Source organism: Camelus bactrianus, chromosome 1 (assembly GCF_048773025.1).
Source record: "Camelus bactrianus isolate YW-2024 breed Bactrian camel chromosome 1, ASM4877302v1, whole genome shotgun sequence".
Classification (NCBI taxonomy): Eukaryota; Metazoa; Chordata; class Mammalia; order Artiodactyla; family Camelidae; genus Camelus; species Camelus bactrianus.
In genome coordinates, this window is record NC_133539.1 from 122,379,327 (window position 1) to 122,401,228 (window position 21,902).

At 44.3% G+C, this 21,902-nt stretch overlaps 1 long non-coding RNA gene and 1 other non-coding gene across 10 annotated transcripts in view; both read left to right on the plus strand.

The window, feature by feature from the left end:
- The window catches only part of LOC141573323 (uncharacterized), a 170,529-nt gene that overhangs the window by 42,496 nt on the left and 106,131 nt on the right, over window positions 1–21,902 (plus strand). For all 9 annotated transcript variants that reach the window (XR_012509714.1, XR_012509715.1, XR_012509717.1 and 6 more), the window contains exons 4-5: window positions 3,395–3,587; window positions 5,239–5,348. This is a non-coding gene — a long non-coding RNA (uncharacterized LOC141573323). The remainder of the gene's footprint in view (window positions 1–3,394; window positions 3,588–5,238; window positions 5,349–21,902) is intronic.
- TRNAI-AAU (transfer RNA isoleucine (anticodon AAU)) lies at window positions 21,003–21,074 on the plus strand. Its single transcript has one exon. It is a non-coding gene; the product is annotated as a tRNA-Ile (tRNA).

Consider the following 21,902-nt stretch of genomic DNA (forward strand, 5'->3'; position numbering starts at 1 on the left):
ACAGTGCCAGGAGAGGAGGTCAGAGGGCAGAGAAGAATTTTTTATGTTTCAATTTTTGTTGTCTTGCCATAACTTAACGAATTTTATTTTACGCGTAATTTTCTTGTCTTGCCATAAAATGTGAACTTTAATATTATCCACTCATTTAGACACTCATGTCCTCCCACGAAATTAGCTACTCAAGTTCTTAGTCAGTTCGGGCTGCTCCAACACAATGCAATAGACTGAGTGCCCAAAACAACAGACTTGCGTTTCTCATGGTTCTGGAGGCTGGGGTGTACCACGGTGCTGGCAGGTTCCTTCTCGCTGTGTCCTCGCACCGCAGAGGGAAAGGATGCTCTGGTGTCTCTTCCTCTTCCTGTAAGAACACCGATCGCATCAAGGGTTGTACCTCAGACTTCCTCTAAACCCAGTCATCTCCCAAAGCCCCATATCTTAATACCATCACATTGAGGGTTAGGTCTTCAACACGTGCATTTGGGTCGGGGGGCAAACAGTCTATCAGATTCCCCTCCTGGCCCCCCCAAATTATGTCCTTCACGTATGAAAAATACATTAATCTACCCCAGCAGCCCCCAAAGTCTAAACCCGTTCTAGTCCAAAGTTCCATCTAAATATCATCTACATCAGAGATGGGAGAGACTCGAGGTACATTCATCTTGAGGCAGAGTTCCCCTCGCCTTGTGAACCTGTGAAACCAGGTAAGTTACGCACTTCCAAAATACAGTGCTAGGACAGGCATAGGTGAGATGTTTACATTCCAAAAGGAAGACGTTGGAAGACAGAAAGAGGGGAGGGGTCCCAGCGGAGTCTAAAACCGCGCAGGGCTGAACCCTTAGGGCTTCAGGCTGGAGAATACTCGTCTTGGATTTGATGGCTGTCTGCAGGTATCCTTGAGTGGCTGGGATTGGGAGTTCCAACAAGGAGAAATGGGAATTATGAAGCACTTTTCATTTGATTTCTCTGTCTTTCACTGCACAGAATTTGCAGAACATCTATGATGTCTTCAAGTGAGTGTTCACTATTTTCCCTCAATTCTGCCTGGGCCAAGGATTGATAGAACTCTGTTACAGTCAGATCAAATATGACTTGACCCACAACTTCAGCTTGGATTCCTACATGAGTCCCTTTGAGATGAACTTCTGGGCTGGATCTTTGTGCACCTGGCCTCACAAGGCACAGTTGTGCTCCTCTTGAGGATTCTGCTGCACTGGGGCCTTCTGCAGTGGTCTAGGTACATCCCACAGGGCGCATCCTTGAGTGGTACCCACTTCTGGATGAAGAGGGAGGGGAAACTGCATCCTGGAGGTTGCAAGATAAGACGTGTGTCTGATCAGTATTACACACTGCTCTAATAGTTCAGATTTTATGTTTTCTTGGTTTGTTTTGTTGGTTGGGAAGTTCAGTGCTGATAACTTACTATTAGTAATAATGCATCCCCTCATGAGCAGTGGCCCATGGTCTGCTCCTGGTGTGGAGCGGAGTGCAGGTCCAGAGGCCACTGGGGTGCCACCCTCACGTCTCTTGCACTTGCTCCCATCCCGCGGCCCTGCTGGTTGTCCTCTCAGCTCTGGCCACATACCAGTGAGGTTGGGTGGGTTTGGGGAGGTGCCCTGTTTATTCTCTGTCTGGTCTGGAGCTGGACTTTGTGCTCTGTACCCCAGATGCCGGCTGGGTCTGGGCAGTCCCATGGCCCAGGGCCGCATGTGCCTTCTGACCTTAGGTGTACTGACCCTCTGGAAGGTTCAGCCACAGCTAGTACCCATCAGGTTGCTTCCTTTGTAGAACAGTGACATTTTTTTATGGTTGCCACTGGAAGATGACTAAGGGGCACATTTCTGAGTGCAGGTGAATGGACTGCGTGTTGGATCATTGCAAGCCCAGTAGAAGTGACCCCTCCCTTTGTCCTTCACCCATCAGAGTAACTCGAGATGTGAAGAAGCGTGCGGGACCCTGATTTCAGAGGCTCTAGGGGTGGGACCCAGGGAGGATTTGTAAGTCTCCGAGGAGACTGTAACGAGGAGACGGTCGGAACTGCTGTTGTGGGTGCCTTGGGGTGGGTCCTGGAAACAGGAAGGAATAAGGGAGTATATGGTTTCCTGGTAGAGTGAGAAAAGACCTCTGGAAGGCAGGCCAGGCTGAAGGGTCAAGGAGTGCACTCTCATCGGGGGAAGGGGAAGGTAACTGTCAAGCAGAAATGAGTAAAACTTGATGATTTTCCACAGCTTGAACACACCTGTGCTCCCTTCTTCCAGACTGAGCACTCTCAGCATCTCCGGAGCCCCCTCACAACCCGCTCTAGTCAATGACCGCTCCGCAGAGGACTGCCTTTCTTATTTGTGCCCCCGTCGGTCCCTGTCTCATGCTTTTGGAAACTATGTAGAGTACATGGTATAACATAGACGCCAGAGGGTCTCCCTGTATTTTCTCATCACCTCTGTTGTGTTGAAAACATCATCTATTTGTCCAGTGGTGATTTCAGGTATGGAAAAGAATAGTACAAAGGAAAGATCTGGGGGCACCTGGCTCTGGCAGTGGATGTTTTATTTTATTTTTAATCCTTTTTATTTTAAAATAGTTTGACTCACAAGAAATAGCAAAATAAGTACAGAGAGTTCTTATGTCCCCTTCACCCAGCTTCTCTCAATGATGTCATGATAATGTAATAATACGTTACATGACAATATGACATTGAGAAAGCCAGGAAATTGATGTTGGCACAACACTCTCTCGGTGATCTGTACTCATTTAGTTATTAAAATATTGGCATATTACAGTTTGCAGAAATGGAGATTTACGTGAAAGCTCAAATGCACCGGAATGAAAAACACAAGGAAGATTGAAAAGTGAGCAGCTCAGATTTAGAGTAAATAAATTAGACTTGAAAATTAAATTTGTATTTGTCCAACAGACATGTAAGTCTGTTGGGCCAGGCATTGAGCACAGGGCTTGCCGTGCAATCCTTTTATACAATCCAGCGTACGCTATAGGACTATAGTGTTTGGGTCCTTTTGTGTGTAACCTACTTTATAACATTACTGTTTGCTAAAAGTGCTTACATGAGTTGATCTCTTTTTATTCTAATAAACTATTTGTCCCTCCAACACGAAAGTCTGGCATGACTTTATTATTCATCAAATTGAAGAGTCGTTCTAGTTTGGTGTCCATCCACGTCGCTTTCAGGCACACGCACATTTCCTTCACGTTAAGGGATGAATACTGACTCTGTGGTTATCAGTCACCAGGATGGCAGAACTGGGGTGCATGCACCCCAGCTGATACTGCAGACTCGGAAGACCGTATCTTCTGTTTGGGTGACCTCTGAGCCGCCCCCTCTCTGGATTCTTCCAGCCCCATTTCCCAGGAGTGAATTAACTCTCACTTCTCTCTCCAGGCGTCCTTCTGCCATTCAGGGCACAGTCACATTTTCTAAGGACATAGACGTTGGAAAGGAGCAAATGAGGGTGTTGAAAGGAAGAACCTATGGAGACATTCTCATGTTGTACAACCTTAGTAAAAGTTACAGAAGCTTTTTCAAGAGAACCACCGCTGTGCAAGACATAAGCTTGGGTGTAAGAAGAGGAGAGGTAAAAAAGCTGCTCTTTGTTACTTTTCTGCTGCAAACCCCTGTTCCTCTAATTGTTGACCTGCTTGTGTAGTCTCAGAATACCTAAAATCAGCTAAGAGCAGCCTTCACATTTCAGAAATTTCTGCAGAATCCGAGTAGAGAGTCAGTCGGCTCTTTCCTAGTGAAAACTTTGCTGGTTGATGGGGTTTATTCCATTTCATAATTTTTTTTTTTTAATGTAAGTGATTCAGGAGTTTTAATGATTGGGCTAGGGGATTTTTCTATTGAGTGCAAATATTTTATAAATGCAACTAATGAAGGAAACCACATCTAACTCTTGCTTGGGCATCAGTACTCTTTAAGTGGCCAGTTCAACCCACCTAGTGAAATGCTGTTCTGCAAAGGTAAAAACGCTCACACCCTATAATAATAACTCAGAATTTTTTTTCATGAATACGACACTAATTCTAGTAGAAATATTCAATCTGAATGGACAGGAGCCGTATAAATTGTTTCTGACTTGTGCTTCATGCATGAAGGAAAATAGTTCTGGAAATAATTACCTTGAATTAACTTAAAAATAAGAGAGTACCTTGCAGTTGTATTGTTCCAAGCTTCTGAGAAATTCAAAGTAGGTTATATCATCACTCTGCTGTGAGTGGCAAACAGGCATTTCAGAGCTGAGTATTCTTAGGTGAAGAGAAGCCAAGAGATTGATCTGAGTCAATCCAGGAACCCCCTTACATCCAGCACTGAGGTGTGTGGTCAAATGGGAGAAGATGGTGAAATTTTTTTTTTTAAGAGTTTACTACCCAACTTTAAGACCAGCTACACAAACTTCACCATCTTACTGAGCTATATTTTTTTAATCTTCGCTTTAAAAAAATAATCTTTAGTTTTGCCGCTACCTCTCCATGGTAATTTTAAACTCAAGGGTAAGAGAAGAACTTGGAAACCTTCGTAAGAGAGGTGCCCCAGTATCTGAAATGATCCAAGATGTCATTTACATCTGGGTTTTCTTTGCTAGACATTTTCCCAGCATCTCAGTTTAATTACTGAGTTGGAATGGAAGAATCGGCAGAAGAGACAGAGATGGCTCAGATACGTCCCTGTCCCTCCAGGAATGAATAACTGTGTAAGATCTACAAAGCAGAAACAGGTTCGCAGACGTAGTAAACAATCTTATTTTTTTTTTCCATTAAAGGTTATTACAAAGTATTGAACATAGTTCCCTGTGCTATACAGTAGAAAATTTTTTTAAAGTCTATTTTTATATATAGTGGCTAACATTTGTAAATCTCAAACTCCCAAATTTATCACTTCCCACCCCCTTTCCCTGGTAACCATGAGTTTGTTTACTAAGTCTGTGAGTCTGTTTCTGTTCTGTAGATGGGTTCGTAATTGTCTCTTTTTTTGTTTGTTTAGATTCCACAGATAAGTGATATCATATGGTATTTTTCTTTCTGACTTACTTCGCTTAGAATGACTATCTCCAGGTCCATCCATGTTGCTGCAAATGGCATTATTTCGTTCTTTTTTATGGCTGAGTAGTATTGCATTGCATAAATATACCACAACTTCTTTATCCAGTCATCTGTTGATGAATATTTAGATTGCTTCCATGTGATGTATTTTGCTTATTATTGTTTACCTTGTTTTCCCCCTCTCAGTTCTTTGGGCTCCTGGGGTGAACGGAGCTGGGAAGACCACCACGTTCAAAATGCTTGAATGGAGACATCCCTCTGACCTCCAGACACGCCGTCATCAGGACACCCATGGGGTAAAGTCCAGATTTAATCATTTTTGCTGCTTATTGAGTAACTGTCGGTCCCCAGCATCCCCTCCCAGCATCCTGTGCACCAGAGTCTGTGGATGTCATTGTCCTCCAGATTTACCTTCCGGTGAGCACTCCTCGGAAGGGGGAAAAGAGCCTCCAGATGCGAATGAAATGAACTTGGTGTTTCTGGCCAAAGGGTTGAGGAGGTGTTGGCAAGAAGCAGCCAAGGGCTGACCCCTTTCAGAGGCACCAGGTGGGTTTTAGGTGTCCAGCTGCTCCCTGCCTTGGGTAGCTCAGGTGAGCAGGAAGCGGCTGGGGCTGGTTATTCCTGCTTTTTGCCATGGGGTGGAGCGTCAGGTCCCCTCGCTAATGTGGAGGTGCCGGGAGGGGCTGGGTGCTTTCATTTGTCTGGCCACCCGGACCTGACTTTTGGGTGGTACAGTAATTCTCCAGCTCCTCCTCCACAGGCCACCCATGTGAGTCCCAATACTTTTATTTGTTCCCATATTCCATCCTATATCCCACTTTTCTTATTTTCAGTATGCTATGAGAAGGTCCTGGCATTTTTTTTTCTTTCTTTCTTTTTTAAATTGAAGTAAAGTCAGTTTACAGTGTTATGTCGGTTTACAGTGTCTTGTCAGTTTCTGGTGTACAACATCATGTTTCGGTCACACATCCGGCATTACATCTTTTCTCTTTGTCCTACTGAGTGAATTCACGGTAACTTGATAACAGATTTCCAGAGTCTGTTGTTGAACTGAAACAGAGAACGCTCCATGCCTGCTGTCTGCTCTCTAAAGGTCATTGTAGAAACAGCCATCGAGTTCTCAGCACTGTATTTGAGTTCAGTCTCTCTACTGCAGATCTTAGAGCTATTCTGAAATAGACTTGGAAATGATTTGCTTGGGATTATCGTATATTGGTGCCAATATAGTCATTGGAAAGAGTTGTTCAAAAAAATCATAATTACTCATTAATTAGCCAAAGTTCTGCATCGACAAATACTAATCGTCCATCTCTGATGTGCCGGGTGCCAAGAAGACGAAAAACTTTCCTGTAATCCTAAAGTCCAGTGTTAATATTTATGCCTCCTACTAGTTTAAACAGACATACATATCTGTGTGCATAGATTTAATTTGATCTGTTATCTGCTGTGTATGTACATTTCAAAATCCTCTTCAACAATACTTATTAAAAGGTTAAATTTTTTGCGAGTCTGGTGGGCATGCGATCGCATTGTTAAATTCATCTGTGCTCCCTAATCACTCATGAACTTGATTACATCGAGTGCCTTCTCCACGTTTATTTGCTGCCCAGGATTTCTTTTGCCAATTGTCTGCCACATCCACTGTCCTTTTCCTATAAGGTTGTCTTTTTGTCACTCATTATGTACGGGTTTTTAATACATTGAACTGGCAACAAATCCTTTGTGTGTGTTAAGTATTATCTTTCAGCGGTACCCTGTGTTTTAACTTTGTTTTAAAAGTGTACGTAGAGAAGTTCTCAGTTTTGATAGAACCAGTTGATCATTTTTCCCTTTCGTATTTCTTGCTTTTCGGATTCTTGCAAATTCTTCTTTTTCTAAGGAGACAGAACTATTCTTCATATTTTCTCTTCAAAGGCTTATTTTCTACATTCATGTCTTTAATTTATGTGGAGTTCATATTTGAATATATTGTGTAGTACAAATACAATTTTCTTTTTCTGTCCAGAATTCCAGTTTGCCTAGTGCTGGTTTCTCAACAAATTATCTTTCACCCATCAGTTGGGAACACTTCTGTTGCACACGGAGCTCTCAGATAGACTGGACCATCTTAACTCCTCTTCCTTCGGGGTGCATCCTAGTGGTTTCCAAAACCTTCAGTCTTTCCAGCTCTTCATTTTCAGAATTGTTTGGACTATTCTGGGCCTTTATTAAGTACTATTTCTGGAATCATTTTGCCAACCTGCATAAAAATGTCACAATATTTGAATATTGTTGTCTGCCTTATCCTTAATTTAAGCTTAACTTTATACAGGTCACTTTAAAAACATCATTCAGTTGCGTTGCACTTTTCTTTCTAGAGTCCTCCCACATCTTTTTTTTTTAATTGAAGTATAGTCAGTTACAATGTCAATTTCTGATGTACAGCCTCATGTCCCAGTCATGCATATACATACATATATTTGTTTTCATATTCTTTTTCACTAAAGATTATTATAAGATACTGAATATGGTTCCCTGTGCTATACAGAAGAAATTTGTTTTTTTAATCTATTTTTATATATAGTAGTTAATATTTGCAAATCTCAAACTCCCAGATTTATTCCTTGCCACCCACTCTCCCCGGTAACCATTAGATTGTTTACTGTGTCTGTGAGCCTGTTTCTGTTTTGTAGATGAGTTCATTGGGTTTTTTTTGTTTTTGTTTTTTTTTTTAGATTTATTCATCCAGATGAATTAGGAGGGAGGTTATTCATCTCTTAATTGTTTTTGTTTGTTTGCACTTTCTTCTTCTTTGATTTTTTCCATGGCTTTTAGATTTTGCTGGCTCACCTTGCAGGTGAGTTTATGTGCTTTTGCTGTCAGTCTGTCTTTTTCTATCTTTCCCCTTCTGTGTTTCAGTTTGTTGCTCCTTCTGCTTCTTATCCCGTGGTCCAGGGCCAGGTCTTAATATGGACAGTTCGGGGTTCCCTTTTCTGGTCACTGCGGGCGGGCCCTAGTCCTGGTCTTGCACCAGGACCTGGCCAGGAAGATGAGCATCTTGGAGGTAGCCTGAGCTCCAGGCAGCATCCCTAGCCTCCTTCCAGGAGAGGCAGGGCTGGAGACCAGGTACCACTCACTGAGCTTGCTTTTGGTCCCTCTCCACCCATGTATGAGTGCTTTTAGTTCCCACCACCTCTCAGGGGCCCAGTTCCTAGCTGCTGTATGTAATTCAGGACCAGAAGATGGCAGCCAGTGGCTATAGACCTGCTTCCTGCATCCCCTTGTTTCTGCACAAAGATACTTATTTTGGCGTGTGTTTTCTTATTCTAGACACTAGTCACAAAGCAGTGAATGAGGCAGATGAAAATCTATTCTTCATTTTTGCTTGGAGAGGGAGAGAAATGTAAAGCCTGGTGGCCACAATTCTCATTGGAATTTTAATTGGTTTTATGTTGCATTTATAGATTAACTTGAAAAGAGCTGACAGGTTAATGTGTTTTCTCATCTGCAGACCTTGAATATTTTTCACATACTGAAATAAATTAACTCATTTAGAAAAGTTTTAATCCATCTAGAATACAGTGCATGTCCCAGGAATTCATGAAACAAGCATCTCCTTCTTCTCTTATGGTTATGAAACCATAACCATAAGAGGTTATGAAACCTCTGATTTCAATTCTCCTTTTTTGTTCTCCCCAGAACTATCGAAACAGTGTAAAAGGCTAGTGCATCTTATTACTCAGTTAATGGTAGTATTGTTACTGAGTTCCAACTTGTTCTGCTCGCTGCACAACAGGCCAATAAATTAGAGAGGAGGTGTTGGGGCAAGGAAAAGCGACTTTATTCAGAAAGCGGGCAGACCAAGAGGACGGCGGACTAATGTCTTGGAGAACCATCCTCCAGTCAGAATACAGGCTCCTTTAATACAAAAAACAGGGGAGGGAGTGTGGTTTGTTGCTGCAAACTTCTTGCTGCAGGAATTCTTTGTTCTTGCAGCTGTCCATGTAGGTCAGGCCATGGTGTCCCTGCAAACCTCCAACAAAACAAAGGTTATTCTCTATCTTGCAACTTGTGTTTCTATCTAAGTGCAGAAGTGCTAACATCCTTCAAGGTCAGAGCTCCCAGAATAGGCTCTCCTGTCTATTTCAGGCTAAAGGCAACATTGTTTCATAAAAGGTGCAGAGCTGGCAAGAGTAGAAAACAGGGCACAATGGTCAAAACTAAAGGAACAGATCCAGTATGGAGCCGGATGTGTTCTCTGTTACAGATGGACGCTGAGGGATATTTAGGAGAAGTTCGGGACAGCTCATTGATTTGATACGGGGGGTGGGGTGCAGGCAAAGAGACCAAGACGATCCCTGGACTCCCTTCTGATTGGGAAGACGGCTTTGTCTGGACTGTTTGAATTTGAGGTGGCCTGTGCGACCTCCAGGAGGGGACCCTGGGCTGAGGGTACTTGGCATTCAGGGTCACTTGACATCTGCAATCTTTACCTTTTCTATTTGTTTCTTTTCTATATGTAAGAAATGAATTTTCCTAAACCTTGATACTTTTCAACCTAGTGTCCCACTGTTCTCTGTCTCATCAGAAGCTTCCTGAAAGAGTGCCAGCGCCCCTCTCTATCCTGTGCCCCATCACGCTCTGACACTAGCCGTGGGCTCTTGCCACAGCCTCCAGTGGCCTCCTCCTGTGCCTTCCCCCTCCCCCAATTATTTGAGAGTCCCAAGCTCACCCTCCCCCTGGCATTCACCTGCCAACCCACTCCAGCCTCCACATCCCCACCCCGTCCTGACTCCCGCCCTCCTTTTCAAACCCCCCATCCTCCTCCCCTAACAATCCTCACTCTGTCTCTAGAGAGCATTTCCAGTGATTTTCTTTGCAGAGGACATGCTCTCTCTGGTCCAGTCCCTCTGGGTGACCCCTGAGTCCCTGACACATATAAGAGCTGCCTGGCTGCCCTGGACCTCAAACCCACTGTGTCGCCGCTCTCCAGGGTCCAAGTTTGCCTTTGAAAAGCAAATGTCACTCGCGTGGTCACCACCATCTACACCCGTGCAGCCTTCATCCATTTCCTCAACCCCTGGGGCTGTGAAGTTGGGGCAGTTTCACAGAACAGTGCAGTGGAGAAAGGCCCCTGGCGGGCTGGACAGCCTTTGGAAAACAAGTTAACCCAGCGGCAGTCATGACCCTGCCCCACCTGCCTCAATGTACCTCCCCTGACCACTCAGAGGGAAACATCCTGATTGAACTATTGTCTTAATACTTCCTTCAACAGAGGCAGTCTGTGCCGACTGAGTCTCCCCAGATGCCTGCAGCTGCCAGAATCCCGTGACCCTGCAGGTGGTCTGGTCCTTCCTTGAGTCCAAGTACGCCTGTGACTAGACCTGAATTCACCTGCTACCTCTGGTCCTTCCACAACCCCTCTCTCCTCTGCGCTCTGTCTAGCTCTCCTGGGTAGATAGCTCAGAAGCAACAAGGTAGCTAGTCAGTGTTTGCAGTATCTTAACGTCAGAGAACATCCAGAAACCACACACAAGTGCACCAGAATTAGGATTTGTTTTAGCAATTGAGAGACTGATTCTAAAATTCTAAAATGTGGAAGTGAAAATTTCAGGAAGAGCCAAGATGAACAAGAACCAGCAGTGGACATTGCCCTCCTAGGTATTAAGACTTTTTATAAAGCTGTGGGTGGTCACCTGATGTGGTACCATTGGAGGCCGAGAAACAAACCAGACAGGTCAATGTGTACGGCCTTTAGCACCTAGCATGAGGGCCCTGCAGATTGGGAGGAGAGGTAGAGGAAACTGTCCACATGTAGAACACTGGCTCGAAGTCTTTGCAAAATAATCTCAAGATGGACTCAAATTTAAGTTAATTATGATCAAATATAGGGAAACCCTATGTTATCAAGTTAGGGAGGGGTCATCTAAACATTTCAAAGAGCAGAAATCATAAAAAGTGTGATAAATGTGATTATATTCAAATAAAAAAAATTTTGCATGTCCATAACATAAACCAAGTTAAAGCACAGCCCACACATGTGTGGGCATGTTTGCAGCATAACTGCCGCGCACAGATGATTCGCATCCAGTGGCTATAAGTACCAGGAGTTAAGCAAAGACTGGAGCTGAGAAAACCCAAGTGGCCCACGAGTGATGTCGATGTGGATGATCTCTGAGCACCCACATACTTTGTCCTGTTTTCTCCTCACACGACACTCAGTGTGGGCACACTAAAACCTTCCTTTATGCCTGTAAAGAGGCAGTGCTCTTTGGAGACACACAGGTGAGTTGCTTTTTTCCTAAGCAGCTTCTGCTTCCCTCCCTGGGCTGGCGTAGCGCTGCCTGGCAGCCCTGGGCCCTGGGGTGGAAGAATGTCCCAGCCAGGCGCTTTTACAGATTCCAGCGGTGAGCCTTGCCAAGCTGGCGCTGGTCTCTGCTGGTGTAACTGTCAGAGAAGCAGTGCTGAGCGGGGAGGGTCTGGAGAAATGGGAAGGAATTTGGGGGCAAGTGGAAAGGCAGAGGAAGAGACACGACTGAGGGTTGCAAAGGTGCAGGAATGAGGGGACTTGGTGGTTGGGCAAAGGATCCGAGGAGAATCTGGAAAAACACCACTGATAAAAATCAAAGTATTTATACCCCCGACAGATACAGGTCATTTCCTAAACCTGCATAAAAAGAGCAAAGACAAATGGGTCAGGAAAGGAAAAGGCCAACAGAAAAACAGGCAAAATGATGTGAGTCAAAACTAAAAACAAAACAAAAAACACATACGTCCCCCTTTCACTTAACCCGATGGGTCCAAATCCCAGATTTCCATGGTGCTTGCAGAAAGCAGTGCTCCCTCTGGCTCTGGGGGCCGGAAGTCTAGACAGGAAGCCGATTCCCTGAGAATCCCGAGGACACCGGCCACCATCTCCTGCTTCCCCATGTGCTGTGGAGAAGTAGGACCCCTAGGCTCCGTGGCGGGAAACTTTGTGGGGGAGTTTGTTCTCAGGAAGTTTCTAGGGTCGAGTCTCTGCAGTGAGCTGAGTATGTCCTGTGCGCCTGACAGGTCAGGCTCACCCACCCACCATGCGCAGCACACTGAAGCCTTTTAATGTGGGAACACACATCCTTCCATTCTGAGAAATACTCTTGAATGATTTTATTGATACATAACTCCTCTCCATTCCTCTGTCCACCACTGTCCTGTTGGAGAGGTGGCATTGCTCTTCCAATTTCATTTTTTTTTCCTTAGCTTTTCTTTTTATTCTCTTTTGGGCAGTGTTTTCTGGTGATGCAATGGAATTATTTCTGTTATATTTTTAATTTCTGAGGTATCTTTTATTTGCTGGGTGTTTTCTTTGTGAGGCATCCTAATATTTCATCATTATTCCCTGAAGACATATTTCAGGTTCTCTGATGTTTTCTTCTACCTTCACAACCTGTTTGCTGCATTTTGTGTGTGTTTCAGTCTCTCTCTTTCATGTGATATGAAATTTTGCTGTCGCCTAAGAACTCTGCATCTGTAGGTGGGGCTCATTTCCTGTGGGACAGACTGGGCTGTTAATAGGTCAGTGCCAAGTCTGATGCTCTGGGGAGGTGTCCTGTCTCCTCCTGGGGCGTGGTCCTGGCTGCAGCATTCACGGACTGCAGGGAGACACCTGGACTCTGTGTCCAGTATGTAAATCTCCCTGTACCTACCATGCACGTCAACAGTTAGAACATCCTAGCCCCTCAAAGCCCCTCACAAGCCTCCCATGAGTATCCCCACCCTCTTCAAGGGCCATCAGCTATCTTAAAAATATCCCATAACTGAGTTAAAAAAAAAGCTAATCAAGGAATTCAACACATTTATTTTGATTATGCTAAATTGAAACTTGAACTGTATCACTTTTAGACTATTATGTTTTTCTTTTATTTTCTTTTTATAAATTCAATTTATGCTGCTTTTATTGATTCACTTTATTGGAAATACTAAGACAGAGGGAAAAGACATTTCATTATTCACAATATGAATTATATGTGATCCCCCATTCATAACGAACATCACTTGCCCTGTCGTCATTGCCCCGCCCCCACAATGTGTTACTCTTCCCATCATCATAGTCCTGCGCTTTATAAAATCTCAGAAAAAGATGCTAGTGTGAGCACACCTTGGAGTCATTGCGGGTTTGGTTCCAGGCCACCACAGTGAAACAAATATTGCAATAAAGCATCGTGAATTTTTTGGTTTCCCAGTGCACATAAAAGTTATATTTACACTATAGTCTATTAAATGCACAGTAGCATTATGTCCAAAAAAAAATGTATATACCTTAATTAAAAATACTTTATTTCTAAAAAATGCTAATCATCTGAGCATTCAGTGAGTTGTAGCAGCAACAAAGATTACAGATTACAGATCACCAGAACAAATACAATAATCACAAAGTTAGATATGTTGTGAGACTTAACAAAATGAAGTCGGCACATGTTGGGAAAATTGTGCTGATAAACTTGCCCAGTGCAGGATTGCCACAAATCTTCAATTTGTTAAAAATTCATTATCTGTGAAGCACAATAAGTAACGTATAATAAAATGCAGTATGCCTGTTTTATTTCAATAACTTCAACATTTTAATTTATCCTCCCCATCTTATTTTTCACCAGTCCTTCATGCTTCTTAGACTGTCCTGCTGGAATAATATTTCTTGTTTCATCTTTTAGAATTTCCTTAACTCAGGCCTCAGCAATAAATACATTTTATGTTCATCTGTAAATTGCTTCATCTCCCTTCTTAAAAGATTTTTTAAAAAAACTGTGTACATAACTATCAGTTGACAGTTATTTTCTCTAAAATATTCAAAACTAGTATCCCACCCAAGTTTAATTGATGGTGAGAGATGGTTTCAATCATTGTTGAGAAATATTCTGTCAATCAAATTGTTTTTCTTCTGTGTGTTGTCTAAGGGTTCACCAGAGAAATAGACCTAATGGGGGGGGTGAGAGAGAATGAGAGAGAGATTTTAAGAAATGGGCTCACATGAATGTGTCTGGCAAATCCAAATTCTGCAGGGTGGGTCAGCAGGCTGAAGAACCAGGGAAGAGTTAAGGCTGCATCTTGAATTTAAAGCCACCTGGAGGGAGAAGTTCTTATTCATGGGACTCCACAGTCTTTTCTCTTAAGATCTTCAACTGATTGGATGAGGCCCACCCACATAGAGGGCCATCTGCATTACTCAAAATCTACTGATTTAAATGTAGTTTTCATCTAAAGAAAACCTTCATAGTGACATCAAGATTGATGTTGGACCAAATAGGCACTGTGGCCCATCAAAGTTGACACATAAAATTAACTATCACATATGTGACATATAGTTTTTCTGATTGTCTTTAATTTGAAATGAAATCAGTTCCTAGAGAAGAGATTTTAAAAGCACACCATCCCAAGAGAAAACATTTACAGAATTCTCTGAGAAAGACAAACAACTGACTAGAAAACATAGGGACATATGTTCAACAGAACTATCAATGAAAGAAATGCACATTTAAAACAATGATTTTTCATATCACCTTTCAATTTGGTAGATACTTTAAAAGACAGTATAACACTAGCAAAGCCACAGTGAGATCCCACTTGGATACTTCGCTTGGGAATTTGTACCAAGCTTGGTAACACATAACAGGGACCATAAAGTGCTAACATCCTTCCATCCAGTAAAATAACTTCTAGAGCTCTACCTAACAAAACTGGCAGACGTGGGCACAGAGCATTTTGTACCAAGCTTATGATCACAGTGTCATTATAATGATGAAAAATTGGGAACACACTGGTGGACGGAATTCTAAAGCTGCTCCCTGAAGATTCCATGTCCCCTAATCTCCAAACCTGTGAATGGGATGAGATAGCACTCCCACCCCAAGTCATGCAATTGGTTATGTTACCTGGGACACCGGACCAAACAAAACCCCTTAAAAGTGGGCAACTGTCTCTCTGGCTGGTGGCAGAAGAGGAAGACAAAGGGGTTTGAAGCATGATTAGGTCCTGTTGCACTGTTGAAGGCTGAAGACGGAGGAGGCCACATAAACACACGTGGCCTTTGGGAACTGAGAGCAGCCCTCAGCCAATAGCCAGTGACGAAATGGGGCCCCGAGTCCTACAACCATAAGGAACGGGGTTCTTCCATTCTTCCATTCTTCTCAGGTGCCCCAGATGAGACCTGCTTTGTTCTCACTAGGAGAGATCCCGGGCAGACGCCCAGCTGAGCCACCAGAGCTGAGATAATAAATGCGTTGCTGTGAGCTGCTGAATTTGTGGTCATTTGTTATGCAGCAATAGAAAACTAAAACACAGAGGAACTAAGATACACTAGAACACAAAACAAACATCCAGCAATGGGGAAATTTGAACATGTACGTCCACACATTTTCATGAAACCATCGCAGGCAGTCTCCTCAGATCAGGTTTCTAATCCACACTTCACGATGGGTGGGAATCCTTGGGCTCTGTGGATGTAAAATACACACACTGCATAAATACAATCTTTATGTTAGGCAAATGATGTCTTATTTAAATAAAGATTACAGATAACTTTTCACTTTAAGTTAAATTGAAACTGCACCACTTAGGTGTAGATTGACACACTGTCTGTGCTATTTAAAAAAAAAAAGACAAATGAACTTATTTACAAAGCAGAAACAGTCACAGAAGTAGAAAACAAACTTACGGTTCCCGGGGGAGGGGGGGTGGGAAGGGGTCAACTGAGATTTTGAGATTTGCAGGTACTAATTATTATATAAAAATAGATGACAAGTTTATACTGTATAGCACAGGGAAATATAGGCAGTATCTTAGAGTAACCTATAATGAAAAAGAATACAAAAATGAATACATGGGTGTGTATGTATGACTGCACTGCTATGCTATACACAGAAATTGACATAACATTGTAAACTGAGTATACTTCAATAAAAAAACAAATATATATAAAATTGCAATGTGCTTGGTTGATTGGTTGAAAAAAATCTGTATAAAATGCTCTGGAAATAGTTGGAGAAATTTGGGGGGAGGGTATATAGTTCAGTGGTAGAGTGTGTGCTTAACATGCACAAGGTCCCAGGTTTGATCCCCAGTACTTTTGTTTAATAAGTAAATAAACAAAAATAAATCTAATTGCCTCTCTCCCCCACCAAAAAAAAGTTTCATACTTAAAAAAATAGTTGCAGAAATTTGAATGTGGAATATGTATATATATCATATGGATATACATATGATAAAATTATTATTTTTTAGGTCTAAAGCTGATAGTACAATTATACAAAGTCTTCATTCTTGAGGGATGCCAAGTTGGAACTAAAAAAATTTAGACGTGAACTGCCATGTTTGTATTTATTTTCCAATGATGTAGCCAAAAAAAAATTACGTATTTTTATAGTGCTTTATATACACACATACAAAGAGAGAAGAGGGAAAAAACAAGTGTAGCAGAATATTAACAAGGGTTAATCTAGCTGAAAGGCGTACAGGTGTTCATGGAACACTTCTCTCATCTTCTCTGTAGATTTGGAAAACTTCATAATAAAAGTTGGAGAAATGAAAAAAAAAAAACAAACCTGCACCAGGAAAAAAATGCGTTTCCTTTCCTCAGATGTTTTAAAACTGTATTTTCTGCAAAACATACAGGTTTGCATACACACAAGTCAAGGAAATACTTTATTCCAAATGGTGGTACAAGTCACCCTTGTGCTGGCCTCTAAATAAGACCATTGTAATTTCCCCAGGGTATTGTTGCAGATTGATCATTTCCCCCAAAGACACCCGTTCATTTGGAAATCTTGCAGTTCATTTTCCAACCTGAGCTGGCAGCACCCGGTGTCCCGAGTGCCTCAGTCTGAGAGGGCCCCCTCAGGTTCATTCTCAGCTTCTCCGGGGCCAGCCCTTCTCTGAGGACACAGGCAGCTGCTGGCAGCCAGGTGGACTCTGTTCCCTGTGTGTGTCCCCGCGCACGGGCAGCAGACTCATCGGCACAGGCTTGTTCCTTCCCAGTCTGCTTCCTGCCAGCAGCGTCCCGTGCATGGAACACACAATCAGTGCTGTTTCATTTGTGAAATATTCTCAAGAATTACACTCTAAACTTCAATTAGATGGTGTATGGATACTTGCATATACTCCAGTTGTATGACTTTAAGAATCTCCTTTGTTAATGCACAGGAGAGAAAACAACATAAATGTCTAGGAAATTATCTCTAGCATAAAACCTTCTCCCGAGCACCTATAATTCCCACTCTTTCAGGAAGAAGCTTTCCCAAAGCCCCTACATTATTTTACTTTCTCCCTGGACTCATTCTGAATCTGAATTTTTGAAAGGGTGAAAACAAATAGAGATAAAAGTCACTAGATTACACCTCTGAATCACTTTGCATCAGTCTGTGGAAACAGTTCTCGTGAAAACAGTTTATTTTTAATAAAGATGAGAAAGAGTTACACTGAATTTGCGTCTCCATGTTATGCAATTATAGGCAGTTTTTCTGCGTCTTTATACTTTTATTTTTTATTTGAACAATTAAACTTATTTTTACAATTTGATAATTGTTACAAAGGAAAAAGAACAAGTTGAATAGTCAGCTTATAAAGGAGGAACTAGCTCATAAAACTTAAATGTTTAAACACACTACACAGTAAATCAGTTCTTTGCACATACATAAGAACATAAGCAGATGAAATCTGAAGCAACTATCCCAATAATTACAGCCCAGCCTGCACCTAACCCTTCTTGTGAGGAATCTCTTCATTCCTTCTTTATTCAAAACCTCCACACACATGCACGCTCTTCTGGGGGCAGCCAGCTCTGACCTTGAATGCCTTCCACCCACCCCGCAGCTTCAGAGTAAGACCTTCCCCTCCCCTAGACTTTGCCTTGACCTTGCCTGCCCTTGGGATCTGCCATGTCCTGTTGGTTCATTCCGGCCTGAGACTCTGTTTAGGGGGCCCTGTCTGATTCTCCTCTAGCCGTAGGCTTTATCTGCATCCCTGAGAAAAGCCAGGTCACCGGTGATGGGCCTGGAGGAGGGGCTGTGGAAGCACAGGATGGCACTGGGAACATAAGCATTCTTTGGTTTTTAGAAGAAGAAAATTAAACATCTTTTGATAAACTAGGAGGCGAAAGCATTTACAAGAATAATATCTAGCTCCGTGTTTATAACCATAACATGTCCACAAACAGACGTGTCCCAGAGATGTCGGGACCCGGGAGGTTGACGCTGGGTTTTTTTCATTGACTGAAGCACCTGGGCGCCCTGTTCCTTTTCCCTTACAGTATAAGGGTCATAGCTACCTCCTCCTCCTTTTTGGTGGGATACTTAAGCAGTGAGCTCAGCTCTGGAGACTGATGGGGCAGGAGAGTCCCATGACACCGCAGGGGGGTTCTCAGCCTCCCCAACCCCCCACTAAACAAACCAGCACCCACAAACTCCAAGAACAACCTCCAGTTGAGAGCCACTGTTTTGGCCTTCCTGGAGTGGCATTCTAAGCCTGCCTGGTGTGAAGGACCAGTCCTCTCCAGCTGGGGGGGGGGGGCTGTCTAGCTCCCTGTGTCTACCTGCAGAACTCAGTCCTGCTGCCTATGCTGTATCATCCTAGCATCTCGGGCTCCGCTACCTGTGCTGGGGAAGAAGGCAAGGTGGGTGGAGTTACATCTCATCTCTGGGTACCCCCAGGGTGACACTGGGGCATCCACCTCACCTGTCTGCACCTGCTCCCTCCATCCCCTCCTCCCAGTTGGCCCCTCTGAGCCACATTTAGGATCTGAGTAACAAGATCATCAACCAGTTCTTTCCATCCAACCCAGGAGGCACAATGGAGGTCAAGGACAGACCCAGGGCAAGTCCTGAGGAAGAGGTAGGATGTACAGACAGATGGATGTATGGATGGACAAATGAGTAAGTCAGGCCATGGCAGAAGCTCCTGAGCACAGTGTTGTCCTGGTCCCAGGGCTGGGCATTCACTCAGTTGTCGATGGTGAGTTCATGTTGCGTGGCCTCCTCGATGTTCTGAAGCTGACGGATTTCCCACTCCCTCACTCGCTCCATCTGTTTAAAAGAAAGGCCTCTCTGAGGTCTGCTCTGCTGGAGCACCTGCCTTTGCCAGAGACAAGCTGCGTAGGAAGAGCAGACGCCCATCCAGGGCTGTAGACTCTCACACAGGTTGGCTCTTGGGCACCATCCAGGCCTCACAAACGAGAGTCCGCCTGGCCAGTCTCCAAGGCTCTGCCTCCTCGTGCCCCACCATGATCCCATGATGGGCCTGGCAGCTGCTCAGAGGGCCGGATGCTGGTGTGAGGACAGGCAGCTTTGTGAGCAGATGTAGTTAGGACCCCAGGATCTGGGTCTGACAAGGGCACGGAGAGGTCACTGGGGTGGGGAGAGGAACAAGGAGGGGCCAGCCAGGTGGCGGCTGGAAATGTGAGGGGTGGGGTGGGCACCTGCGGATGGAGTGTCTGCCTGAGGCTGTCTAGAGAGGGATTTTCCCACTGTGTCCTCCAGGGGCTCTTCCAGGGCTGCTCGGGGGCAGCCGAGGGAGGGACTAACGCAGGACAGCGTGGGGAGGGTGGGAGTGGGATGACTCAAGCTGGTGAACAAGGCAGAGGCTCATAGAGACTGGTGGGGGGCGGGGTTCAGGTGGCTTAGCCAGATCGGGTTGGCTCAGGTGTGGAGATGGAAGGAAAGGCGGCTGGGGTCTGCCGGCCACTGATGGCAGGCCTGCTGTGGAGCAGGGTCCACCAAACACCCCAAAAGTGTAAAAACAGAAGCAAGCCCCATCGCCCATCCAGGGGCAAGATGAGGAGCAGGAGAGCCTGGCACCGTGGAGGAGTCATGTGCCTGTCCCAGTGATAGAGAAAGATGGTATCTGCCTGCACGGAGGGGCCCTGCTGCCTCAGGGAACCCAGGCTCAGCTGAGGGCATGTGGGGTTTGTTGCAATCTCCCCTCCCCCCTAAAAAGCCCTACAGTGAGACCTGCAGTCCCATTCTCTTCTTCAGCTCCAGAATATTCCAGCCCGGCTCATGCCTCTCCTGGCAGCAGGTGGGAATGTTAGACCGTAGGGAAACTGACCAGAGAAAGGAAGCAAGTTCCTGTAAGAGGAGGCAGCTGAGGCCTCGGGCAGCCCCTGGCGGACAGGTCCCACCCGGCAATGCACAGGGAACTTCTGATCCGCTGGTGAGTCCTTGCTCCTAACTCTCACCAGGCACAGCCTCCAGCCCAGCGAGATGTGGAGGGTGGGATTAGAAAACCCACCCTATGAGCAGTGGCCCCAGAAAGTCAAGAGAAGCCAAGCGAAGGGGGTCTAAAGGCCAGCAAAGCAAACTTATGGGAATGAGGGAGATCCCGGGGAGTCAGGCTGTCTGGCAGCAGGTAACCTTGCAGGTAGAACGTGCTCTGAAGAAGCAGGGAGAAAAAGTAAGAGAGGAAAGAGAAAGCCACTAGGTGTTGGAGATGACACAAATCAATGGAAAGATATTCTGTGCTCATGGATTGGAAGAATTAATGCTATTAAAATGTCCATGCTACCGAAAGCCATCTACAGACTCAGTGCAATCCCTACCGAAATTCCAATGGCAAAGTTTTTTAAAACAAAAACAGATCCTAAAATTACAAACAATCCTAAAATTCATATGGAACCCAAATAGCCAAAGCAATCTTGAGAAAGAACAAAGCTGGAGGCATGATGAGTCCTCATTTCAAAGAATATTACAAAGCTACAGTAATCAAAACAGTCTGGTATTGACATAAAGAGACCCACAGAGCAAAGGAACAGAATAGAGAAGCCAGAAATAAACCCATGCGTATATTATCAATTAATTTATAACAAAGGGACCTAAAATATACAATGAGGAAAGGACAGTCTCTTCAATAAATGCTGTTGAGAAAACTGAATAGGCACATGCAAAATAATCTAACTGAACCACTATTTTACACCAGACACAGAAATTCACTCAAAAATGGAGGGTGTCGGGGATATAGCTCAGTGGTAGAGCATATGCTTAATGTGCATGAGGTCCTGGGTTCAATCCCCAGTCACTTCATAGGAAAAAAAAAAAAGGATTAAAAACATAAGACCTAAAATCATAAAACTCCTAGAAGAAAATATGTGAGTAAGCTCCTTGACAGTGGTCTTTCTGATGATTTTTGTTTTTAATTTGACACCAAAGCAAAGGTAACAAAAGTAAAAATAAACATAAAACTAAAATGCTTCTGCTCAGCACAGGAAACCACCAACAAAATGAAAGGCAGCCTATGAAATGGGGGAGAGTATTTGCAAATCACATGTTGGATAAACAGTTAATATCCAAAATAGATAAGAATTCATATGACTCAATAGCCAAAAAGCACACAAAACAATTTAGAAGTGGGCAGAGGGTCTAGATAGACCTGTGTGAGAGGCAAGGCAGAAGTGTCCCCAGTAGTGCCTGTTCCTGAGAAGCTCCTGGAACATGAGGTCACCAGAAAGACTGGCGGAGGGGCTGGGAAGCAGAGCCCGCAGCAGGAAGGGGCCAGGGTCCTCCACCCCCTGGGACTCCGAGCCAGCCAGAACAGGGGGGCAGGTGGACACCACAGGGGCTTGGACCTGAGAAATGAGGACAAAGCAAGGGGCTTTCCAGGGACTCCCTTCCACGTCCTGCCCATCCCTAGAGCACCGGGAAGGTTTACAGAGTATGCTAAGGGGTCTGGGGAGCTCATGGGAACTTGGGAGGCACATATTTTATGGCACAAGCAAAGGTCTCTCACATGGGGTCACAGGGACCCCTCAGAGATGGGGAAGGGTGGGGTAGAGACAGGGCCCCAAGCTGGATGATGTGCTCCAGTCCCAGCGACACCATGATGCCCAGGCCAAGGGCCCACCAGTGAGGAAA